Below are 12238 nucleotides of genomic sequence, written 5' to 3'. Positions count from 1 at the left end.
TCACAATTTCAAGAGCAATTAATCACAATCATAGATAATTTTCAACAGTAACGATGAACATTCTGGATAGTGTCTTTCTTAAATGTTTCACTGTTTCCATTGTCTGACTCATTGATATGACAGCAATGTTGTGCCTTTCTGTTATCATAAAGATCATTAGAATAATACACAGTTAAGAGATTTATAAACTTTTTAAGGAAAGAAATTGTAACTTTCAAGTTATTTTTATTGCATGTAGTTCCTGAAAGTGCCAAATAATGATTGATTCATAAGAATTAATAGTCAGTAAGCATATCAGTGTATAAATTAATTTCAAAACTACATAATTTAATTCAAAACCCATTTAAAGTTAATTGTTCTTCAACTCAGTAATATTATTGAGTGCCTATGATATATCAATACAGTACATTACTTTAGAAGTATAGCTTCTGGTTCCTGAAAATATATGTGCAGTATCACCAGCTGACTGCCTTGAAAAATAACATTCATTTACATGTCCCCAGTCCTCAGTTCAGTTCAGTTCAGTTCAGTCACTCAGTTGTGTCTGACTCTTTGTGACCCCATGAATCGCAGCACACCAGGCCTCCCTGTCCATCACCAACTCCCAGAGTTTACTCAAACTCATGTCCATCAAGTCGGTGATGCCATCCAGCCATCTCATCCTCTGTCGTCCCCTTCTCCTCCTGCCCCAGTCCCTCCCAGCATCAGGGTCTTTTCCAATGAGTCAACTCTTCGCATCAGGTGGCCAAAGTATTGGAGGTTCAACTTCAGCATCAGTCCTTCCAATGAACACCCAGGACTGATCTCCTTTAGGATGGACTGGTTGGATCTCCTTGCAGTCCAAGGGACTCTCAAGAGTCTTCTCCAACACCACAGTTCAAAAGCATCAATTCTTCGGTGCTCAGCTTTCCTCACAGTCCAACTCTCACATCCATACATGACTACTGGAAAAACCATAACCTTGACTAGATGGACCTTTGTTGGCAAAGTAATGTCTCTGCTTTTTAATATGCCATCTAGGTTGGTCACAACTTTCCTTCCAAGGAGTAAGCGTCTTTTAATTTCATGGCTGCAATCACCATCTACAGTGATTCTGGAGCCCAAAAAAATAAAGTCTGACACTGTTTCCACTGTCTCCCCGTCTATTTCCCATGAAGTGATGGGACCAGATGCCATGATCTTAGTTTTCTGAATGTTGAGCTTTTAGCAAACTTTTTCACTCTCCTCTTTCACTTTCATCAAGAGGCTTTTTAGTTCCTCTTCACTTTCTGCCATAAGGGTGGTGTCATCTGCATATCTGAGGTTATTGATATTTCTCCTGGTGAACTTGATTCCAGTGTGTGCTTCTTCCAGCCCAGTGTTTCTCATGATGTACTCTGCATGTAAGTTAAATAAACAGGGTGACAATATACAGCCTTGACGTACTCCTTTTCCTATTTGGAACCAGTCTGTTGTTCCATGTCCAGTTCTAACTGTTGCTTCCTGACCTGCATATAGGTTTCTCAAGAGGTGGGTCAGGTGGTCTGGTATTCCCATTTCTTTCAGAATTTTTCACAGTTTATTGTGATCCACGCAGTCGAAGGCTTTGGCATAGTCAATAAAGCAGAAACAGATGTTTTTCTCGAACTCTCTTGCTTTTTTGATGATCCAGTGGATGTTGGCAATTTGATCTCTGGTTCCTCTGCCTTTTCTAAAACCAGCTTGAACATCTGGAAATTCACAGTTCACGTATTGCTGAAGCCTGGCTTGGAGAATTTTAAGCATTACTTTACTAGCGTGTGAGATGAGTGCAATTGTGCAGTAGTTTAGATTTTTATTAAAATAATATGAAGGCCAATCTGTTCCTCTTTATGAGGAGCAGTAAAGGAGATAATGAATGTGGCCTGCTTTGGGGGCTCCATGTAATGAAGGTGTAGTACTCCACTGGGACAGGGAAGGAAATGTTCAGACATTGGGAGAAAGTGCACCCTCCTCAGAACAGAGGCATCGAATCAACCCACTTCTCTGACGACTATCATGAGGCCAATTTAGAAACAGGAGCCACCATCATAATGATTGCTATCCAAAAGTTGAGTTTGTCCTTTGAGCACAAAGGTATTGTCAGGCTTTAGGAATATGATGGTATACACAATAGATATTGTCCCTCCTGGTTCTTACTGTCTACATTTGAGAAACATATTCCTGCATTTAAAAATTGTGCCAGGCTATAAATCATGTGATGAAGTAGAAGACCACAGACCATTACTCACGCAACAAGTACTTATTTAATAAGCCACTCATCTCAATCCTGGAGATACTTTAGTGAACAATCTCTTAAAGCGTACATTCTAATTAGAAGATACATTGTTATTTATGAATCACTTTTTCAAGTGGAACTTTTATTTGTAAAATACAGTCATTGCTTTTCACATGTGGTACAGAAATTTGAGGAAGAATCATCACCTGTGAGATTTACTTTACAAAATTATATGCTCTGAAGAAAATGGCAAGGATGAATTTGATGATATGTGACTGCATAGTTGGTAACGGGATGGGAGTTTATTTAGATTATATCACTTTTTCTATCAATATTTTCCTTCTGTCAACATTGCATTTTATTCTCATATTTCTTTATTGTTTCTCATTTTTATTTTTTATTGCAGTATATTTGATCTACAATATTGTATTAATTTCAGGTATAGAGCAAAGTGGACCAGTTACACATACACATATATCCACTTTTTTTTTTTAAGATTCTTTTCCCATTCAGGCCATATTTCTCAATTATTTACATTTAAATTTTAATACCATGTAAGTAAGGCAATAGGGAAAATGTGTGAATATAAATGATTACTTCTCAGACCTTCCGATGGAGCTGCAGGAGCCATGGTCAGGAGGGCTGGACTCACCTTGAAACCTATTTTGTTCTTTCATGGTTGTTTAGCTCTTCTGCTGCAGCCAAGTCTAGAAATAGATTCTATCACTTTATAAGCCACATTGCTCATAAACACTAGATTTCATTCTGAATAAATCAGAATTTAACAAGCAATTCTCTGCATACAGAAAGCAATTGATAATTAAAAATATATATATTTCTTAATAAAGTAATGAGGAAAATGTAGAAAGTGGTTTGTCTTATCTGGACACACTAAGAAAGATATTAGGCAGGAATTTTTATATAATAACTTTTATTACCTAAAATTTCAGCCAAATTGGCCATATTCTTATTGTTAAAAGATTAAACACATTTATGGTTAAAAGTAGACTTCTCTTTAGGATCTTGACTTTTTCTTTGGCCACCAAGATTCGTTGCCATTTTCTGACGTTGTTGAGCAAGTGTTAGTTCAGGAATACATTTCACATTCAAGATAATTTGACTCGCTGTTTGTGAATGTTGATGTATCAACCCTCTATGCATTCTAACTTAGGAAGTGCTTCTTGATTTTCATGTCAGAAAGGTAATTATGCTGACAGAATTTGTTTCTTTTGTTGGAGTCAGGAGGTAACATTCCAAAGACAGTAACCAATGCCCTGCAACCCTTTTCCATGGTGCAGCTCATAGAAAGCAGTGGAGTAGAGGAAGGAGGCTGCCCACAAGTCAGGATTCTAGCAGCCCAGTGCCCCTTCCACCACCCCATAATCCGCTCACTGTGACCCATCTCTGCTGCACTGGGCCACAGGATGCAGTTTGGAGCTCTGAACAAAAGTGCCTGTGTTTTACACACTGCACATGTGAAATTAATTACATATTTTTAGACAAATTTTGCCACAGATGTTAAGAAGTGTAAGTAGATACATAGGTATGACTAACCTAAAAAGAACTTATTTTTCTTACACTAAAAATAATATGTATACACTATAGAAAATTTAGGTTAAAAAAGGAAATTTAAACTATATTCATTTATTTACTCATTCTTTACTGTTTATGTTTCACCGATTTTTAAATCCAGCATGATACACATCTTATCTAAAAAGAAAACAAAATATAGACTGCTTTATAAAGATTCTTAATAAGATTTTCCCATCATAAAAGTTTCTTTTAGTTCTGCATTTGACAGAATGTAAAATTTAATATATTTTCATATGTACTATTATAATTATCCATGAACATGTAGATTTGAAAAGGGATGCTCCTTTTGTATAACCAGGAAATGAAGAAACTGTTTCCCAGGTGGCTCAGTTGGTAAAGAATCTGCCTGCAATGCAGGAGACCCAGGTTTGATCCCTGGGTTGAGACAATCCCCTGAAGAAGGAAATGGCAATCCACTCCAGAATTCTTGTCTGGAGAATTCCATGGATAGAGGAGCCCAGCAGGCTACAATTCATGGGTACACAAAGAGTCAGACATGAGTGATTAACACTTTTCAAAGAAACTGTTTGCATGTCAATCTATATAGTCATGAGATTTATATTTGGAGAGTGTTCATGTTCCCATACCCTATACAGACAATTGAAAAAGGAAGGACAGTCAAATGATGAGAAATAGTAAGAGTTCAGCATTGTAAATTTGGAGGCTAATTAAATTAATATGCATTATACTCACTGATTTTAGTATTAGGTGATTATGAAAAGTGAGCTTTAAGTTCTGCTTCTTGTTCCATAGGTTGCTCATCCTGCCATGTCCAAATGGACAGATGATAATATTTAAATATGCATGTGGACAAGTGATTTGAGGACCCACTCATATAAATTATAGATTGATGTATTTCATTAATTTTCTATACCTCACATGTTAACAAGTATCCACTTATAGCTTATATGTAATAAACTGTGTGCAGTCTTTTAAATTAATAACATCTACTTCAAAGTGTAAATCTTGCATCTCTGTTTATTCACTTATATTTTGAATTACTAATTCCTCTTTGTTACATTTTGGTTGTATCATGGATACAGATGTGTATTTTTATAAAATAAAGAGCTCCAATTCTCAGTTTCCTGGCAACACCTAGACTTGAACAATGGTTGAGGAGACTCACAACCAGCTGCCCCAGATCCTCCTCTTCATCTCAGGATTGAGCTGCAAGAGAGGAACAGGGAATGCTATCCAGGATGATTGGATCCTGCATTAAAAGCCTCATGGATGGAATCTCTTATTCAGGATTCCTTCCAAAATATTTCAAAATAAACCAGTGGAAGTAGGAATCTAGTCGCTGAGTACGACACTTCACTGTGAATCTTTACATATTGTATTTCATATATCACCAGATGGAAATTGTGTTTGTATCTTTTGGGCTCATATTCCATGTTGAAGTGACAAATATGCTGACTCCTGTGAATATTATGTATCCTTTTAGGCTTTACTGCAATTAAATTATTCAAGATATTTTTCTACAATTTAATATTGAATATTAAACTATTTTCTTAAAATGATGTAAATATTTAATATTTAAAATAAATATTAATATGAAATACAATACAATTATATTTAATATATAAAATTAATATGTAATAATCTACTTATATTTAATAACCATCAATGAATTAATGATTATTAAACATTTCATTGATGCTAAATTATTGTCAAATTAATATTTAAACAGTAAATTTATGATAATTTGAACTTATTTTTGTCACATGACTATTTGAATTACAGAAATTGCAAAACGGTTTTTACAGTTTTAAAATATTTCCTAATTTATTAGAGTCTATAATTACTTTGGATAAGTCTGAATAGCTCATAATTCAATAAGGGCATGCTTTGAATAGAGAGCATGGATCAGCTTGTCTTATGAATACTTTATGTAATAAACACCCTCCAAACTGAGATTGTTAGCTAAGAATGGCAGTAACATTCTCTTCTCAGAGAAAAGTGCTGTTTGTTAAAATGTATTTAATGTACAAACTGAACGGTTAATTATAGATCTATTTCACAGTGGAATTTTAGATGACAGCTGTGTGGAAACATGGAGGGTAATACTAACACTGTCTTGAAATGAATGAAAGCAAAAATTTTTGTGCCCTATTCTAGGACATTTGAGTGCCTCACTTCAAGCTGATTGCAGAACACAAACGCATTCATTATGTGTCAAGGAGCTGAATGTTTATTATCCCCATGTGAAAACAAGCCCTGTTTTGATTAAACTGTGAAAATAGCAAAGGAAAATGAAGCTATTTGGCAAACACACTGCCATGTGATTCAAGAGCAAACACTGTTCATTTGCAAAAATAAATAAAAATAGAAACTTGAGAAAACTGATTCTGCAAATAAAGATGAGTTTTCTTAATATAAGCAAGAATGTATCAGTAATTTTTAAAAGTAATGTATACAAAGTATTGTAGGATTTATTAATATTGATGTTGGTATTGAGAAATATTGAGAAAAATGTCACTGTGATTTATCCAATTTTACTTTTAATAGAGATTATTAAACTTTATTTTCAACTAAAGAACTAAAGAAATTGTGCTTCTAAAGTATTTTTAAAATCCAGTTGTAAAATTAAGTATTAGTTGCTCAGTTGTGTTTGACCTTTGCAACCCCATAGGCTGTAACCCACCGGACTCCTCTGTCCACAGAATTCTCTAGGCAAGAATACCAGAGTGAGTAGCGCTTCCCTTCTCCAGGGGATCTTCCCGACCCAGGGATTGAACCCGGGTCTCCTGCATTATAGGTGGATCCTTTACCATCTGAGCCACCAGGGAATTTAAGGAGAAGCTAGTTTTCTGTCACTTACTATTTCAGAGGTTGCAATGAAATGGATATCTAATCCAACTGTTCTTAATAATAAATGCAGACTATGTTGCCTAGGAAGAAACAGCCAAAATGAGCATGGCTTGCACGGCTTGCATTGCTCATTTTAAGTTAGATGTGCTTACAGTGGTTTCAATTTAGTTTTGAATCCTGAACTCCTGAATTCAACAGTTTTAGAAACACTGGAACATGTGTTTCAGTATTTTAGATCAGAGATTCTTAACCTTAATTTTACATTTTAGAATCAGCTGGTGAAGTTTGAAAAAAAAAATGCCAGTGTCCAGTTACCATCCCAGTAGAGCTCTATCAAAATATTTTGAGAAATGGTCCTTGGTTAAAAGTTTGCCAGGTGGTCTTCCTGGATGTTAAGGTTGATAGTAAGTTTTAGGTGGATTTATGGGAGCATTCTGATGTGACTAACAGTCTTAATATGAAGGGTCAAAACTGTGTCAGCCATACACATTCTTGAAGGTAATACAAGTTATATACAGACTACTTTTAGAACACTGTGCAAGTAAACATTGTGTTATGGAACCGGGCATTTTAAAATTCATTTAAAAATTAAAAATCAAATTTAGTCCCCTTTTGAGCAAATTTAGCCCATTTTTGAAGAAGTATGTTTAAACATTTAAATTAAAAGTTAATTTCATCTAAAATTCACTCAGTCAAAAGTCCACCTATAGCAAAGTAATGCTCAAAATTCTCCAAGTGAGGCTTCAACAGTACATAAACTGAGAACCTCCAGATGTTCAAACTGGATTTAGCAAAGGCACAGGAACTGAGATCAAGTTCCCAAGATCCACTGAATCAAAGAAAAAGCAAGAGAATTCTATAAAAACATCTAATTCTGCTTTACTGACTATGCTAGCTTCTTAAGACTCTGTAGATCACAATAAACTGTGGAAAATTCTTAAAGAGATGGGAATATCAGACCACCTTACCTGCCTCCTGAGAAACCTGCATGCAGGTCAAGAAGCAACAGTTAGAACCAGACATGGAACAACAGACTGGTTCCAAATTGGGAAAGGAATACATCAAGGCTGTACACTGTAACCATACTTATTTAACATATATGCAGAGCACATCATATGAAATGCCAGGATGGATGAAGTATAAACTGGAATCAAGATTTCTGTGGAAAATATCACTAACCTCAGATATGCAGATGACACCATTATGGCAGAAAGCAAAGAGGAACTGGAGAGCCTCTTGATGAAAGTTAGAGAGTGAAAAAGCTGGCTTAACACTCAGCATTCATAGCATGAAGATCATGGCATTTGGTCCCGTCACTTCATGGCAAATAGATGGGGAAACAATGGTGACAAATTTTATTTTCTTGGACTCCAAAATCACGGCAGATGGTGACTACAGTCATGAATTTGAAAGACGCTTGTTCCTTGGGAGAATAGCTATGACCAACCTAGGCAGCATATCAAAAGGCAATCAAGGCTATAGTTTTTCCAGTAGTCATGTATGGATGTGAGAGCTGGACCATAAAGAAAGCTGAGCACTGAAGAATTGGTGCTTTTGAACTGTGGTGTTGAAGACTGTTGAGAGTCCCTTGAACTGCAAGACGATCAAACCAATCAATTAGAAAGGAAATCAATCCTGAATATTCATTGGAAGGACTGATGCTGAAACTCCAATACTTTGGCCACCTGATGTGAAGAACTGACTCATTGGAAAAGACCCTGATACTGGGAAAGATTGAAGGCAGGAGGAGAAGGGGACAATCAAGGATGAGATGGTTGAATGGCATCACTGAATCAATTGACATGAGTTTGAGCAAGCTCTGGGGGATGGTGAAGGCAGGAGAGGAGGCCTGGCACGGTGCAGACCATGGGTTCACAAAGAGTTGGGTACGACTGAGTGACTGAACCACAACCACCATCAGGAAACTTACAGAAGCCTCTTTTATAGCCTCATCCACCAACCCTTCAGCCTTTAGAATTGACCACAATCACAGAAAGTAGATAAAATGAAATGGTAGAGGAATATGTCCAAGATGAAGAAACATGATGAAACCCTAGAAAAACAAGTAAATGAAGTTGAGATAGGCAACCCTCCAAAAACTGTATAATAATGATAATGAAAATGATACAGAATCTTGGAAAAAGAATGCAGGCAAGCATTGAGAAGATGCAATAAATGTTTGACAAACACATAGGGGAACTAAAAAGCAAATAGAGATGAACAATATAGTAATTGAATTGAAAAATACAATAGAAGTAATGAAAGAAGAATAACAGACGAAGAAGAGCAGATAAGTGATTTTGAAGACAGAATGGTGGAAATCACTGCTGCAAAACAGAATAAAGGAAAAAAATTTAAAAGGAATGAAGGCAGTCTAAGAAACCTCTGGGACAACATTAAACATACCAACATACACATTATAGGGGTCTCAGAAGGAGAAGAAAGAAAGGACCCGGGAAAATATTTGAAGAGATAATTGCTGAAAACTTCCCTAACATGGAAAAGGAAACTGTCACCTACACCCAGGAAGCATAGAGAAAACCAGGCAGGATAAACTCAAGAAGGAACATGCCAAAACAAAAGTAATCAAATTGACAAAAATAAAATTCAAATAAAAAGTATTAAAAGCAACAAGTATTATACAAAGGAACTCCCATGAGATTATCAGCTAATTTCACAGCAGGAATCCTGCAGATCAGAAGGGAGTGACAGATATGGTCAATATGATAAAGGGAAAAACATACAACCAAGAATATTCTACCCAGCAAGGCTCTCATTTAGAACTGACAGAGAAATCAAAAGCTTCACAGATAAACATAAGGTAAAATAATTCGGCACCACTAGACCAGCTTTGCAATAAATGCTAAAGGAGATTCTCTAGGTAGAAAAGACAACAGCAAATTAAAATGACTTTGTACATAGTTAAACTGCTATATAAAATCTCATGAGAACAGCAAACCCCAAAACTGCAGTGGATACAAACAAAAGAAGAAAAAAGAAAGAAAAAGCAACCCAAACACAACACTAAAGATGGCATCACACCACAAGAGAAGAGGACAAGAAAAGAAGAAAAAGAAAAAATGACCTATGGAAGCAAACCCAAAACAATTAAGAAAATGCATATAGGATATCTATGTTGATAATTATTTTAAAATTAAATGGATTAAATTCTCCAACCAAAAGACAAAGACTGGCTGAATGGATACTAAAACAAGACCTGTATATATGCTGTATACAGAAGACGCACTTCAGACCTAGGGATACATACAGACAGAAAGTAAGGGGATGCGAAAAGATATTCCATGTAAATAGAAATCTAAGGAAAGTTGGAGTAGCAATACCCATAATAGATAAAATAGACTTTAAAATGAAGACTGCTCTAAGATAAACAGAAGGACATTACATAATGATCAAGGGATCCTAAAAGAAGATATATCAATTGCAAATATATATGCATCCAACAAAGAACCTCAATACATAAGGCAAATACTAAAAGCCATATAATGAGCAATTGACAGTAACACAGTAATAGTGGGAGACATTTGTTGTCCAGGTTCTAAGTCATGTCCAACTCTTTGTGACCCCAGGGACTGCAGCACTCCTCGCTATCTCCCAGAGTTTGCCCAATGGGAGACATTGACACCCCACTTATATCAATGAACAGGACATCCAGATAGAAAATTAATAAGGAAACATAGGGTTAAATGACAACATTGCAACAGATGGACTTAACTGATATTTATATAGTATTCCACCCAAAAGCAGCAGAATACATATTTTTCTCCTGTGCACATGGGACATTCTCCAGTAGTGATCACATGCTGGGCCACAAAATGAGCCTCAGTAAATTTAAGAAAATTGAAATCCTATAAAACACCACAATGCTTTTCCAACCACAGTAATTCCAACCACCACAAATAAAGTTCAAGGAAAAAAAAAATGCATAAAACACAAAAAAGCTGAAGGCTAAATAATATGCTATTAAACAACCAATGGATCACTGAAGAAGTCAAAGAGAAATAAAAAAATACCTAGAGAAATATGAAAACAAAAAACACAATGAGCCTATGGGATGCAAAAATCAACAGTTCTAAGAGGGAAGCTATTATAATAGCAATACAATCTTACCTCAGGAAACCAAACAAAATCTAACCTTGCACCTAAAAGAGAAAGAGAAAGAACAAAACCTAAAGCTAGTAAAAGAAAAAAGAATCATAAAAATCAAAGTAGAATTAAACTAAATAAATATGAAGAAAACAATAGCAAAGATCAATGAAAAGAAAATCTGGTTCTTTGAAAAGATAAAAAATATTGTTAAACTTTTAGCTAGACTCATAAAAAAGGGAGAGAACTCAATTCAATAAAATTAGAAAGGAAAAATTACAACAGACATCACACAAATACAGGGGACTATAAGAGATTACTTCAAGCAACTGTATGTAAATAAAATGAACAACTTGGGAGAAATGAGCAAACTCTTAGAAAGCTACAATTACCCAAGATCGAAATGGAAAGAAATAGAAAATATAAAGAGACTAACCACAAGTACTGAAATATACATTTTATTTTTAAAATTCTCAACGAAAAAAAAGTCCAGAATCAGATGACCTCACAGCCAAATTCAATCAAACATTTTGGGAAGAGCTAACATCTATCCTTCTGAAACTATTAACAAACAAACAAACAAAAAACTCAGAGGAAGGAAAACCCTTAAACTCATTCTAAAAGACCACCATTACCCTGATACCAAAATCAGAAAAAGGTACACAACAAAAGAAAATATAGACTAATATCATTGATGAACTAGATAGGACAACCCTCAACAAAATACTAGCAAACTGAATCCAACAATATATTAAAAGGATCATACACCATGATGAGGTCTGGGGTGAATAATTTTTCAGTATTCACAAAAATCAATCCATGTGATACACCACACCAACAATTTAAAGAATAAAAACCATATGATTATGCCAAGAGATGCAGATAAATCTTTGGACAAATTTCAACACCCATGTATGATTAAAAACTCTCCAGAAAGTAGACATAGAAGGAACCTACGTTAAAATAATAAAGGTCATAGAGACAAAGCTACAGCAAACATTACTCTCAATTTGGAAAAGCAAAAAGCATTTCCTCTAAGGTCAGGAAGAAGACCAGATGCTTACTCTCATAACTTTTATTCAACATAGTTTTGGAAGCCCTAGCCATGGCAATCAAAGAAGAAAATAAATAAATAGATAAAAAGAACCCAAATATGAAAAGAACTATATGTCACTGTTTCCAGATGACATGATACTATACATAAAAGAATCCTAAAGGAGCTATCAATAACTATTAGACCTCATCAGTGTATTTGGTAACTTTGAAGGGTACAAATTTAATACCAAAAAAAAAAAAAACTATTGCATTTTTAACACACTAACAATGAAAGATAAGGAAGAGAAATTCAAGAAACAATCCCATTTACCTTTTCATCAAAATAAAATAAAATACCTAGAAATCAGCTCAATTCAATCACTCAGTCATGTAAAGCTCTTTGCAACCCCATGGACTGCATGCAGCACACCAGGCTTCCCTGTCCATCACCAACTCCAA

The 12238-nt window shown here is 35.2% G+C and overlaps 1 long non-coding RNA gene across 1 annotated transcript in view; it reads left to right on the top strand.

Annotated features, from left to right (window-relative positions):
* LOC110144988 (uncharacterized) overlaps positions 1–12238 on the top strand; it is a 28465-nt gene that overhangs the window by 240 nt on the left and 15987 nt on the right. The gene's annotated exons all lie outside the window — the stretch shown is intronic.

Source organism: Odocoileus virginianus, unplaced genomic scaffold (genome assembly GCF_023699985.2).
Source record: "Odocoileus virginianus isolate 20LAN1187 ecotype Illinois unplaced genomic scaffold, Ovbor_1.2 Unplaced_Scaffold_33, whole genome shotgun sequence".
NCBI classification, from domain to species: domain Eukaryota; kingdom Metazoa; phylum Chordata; class Mammalia; order Artiodactyla; family Cervidae; genus Odocoileus; species Odocoileus virginianus.
The sequence above is the reverse complement of the archived record's forward strand: the minus strand, read 5'-3'. Positions and strand labels throughout refer to the sequence as shown.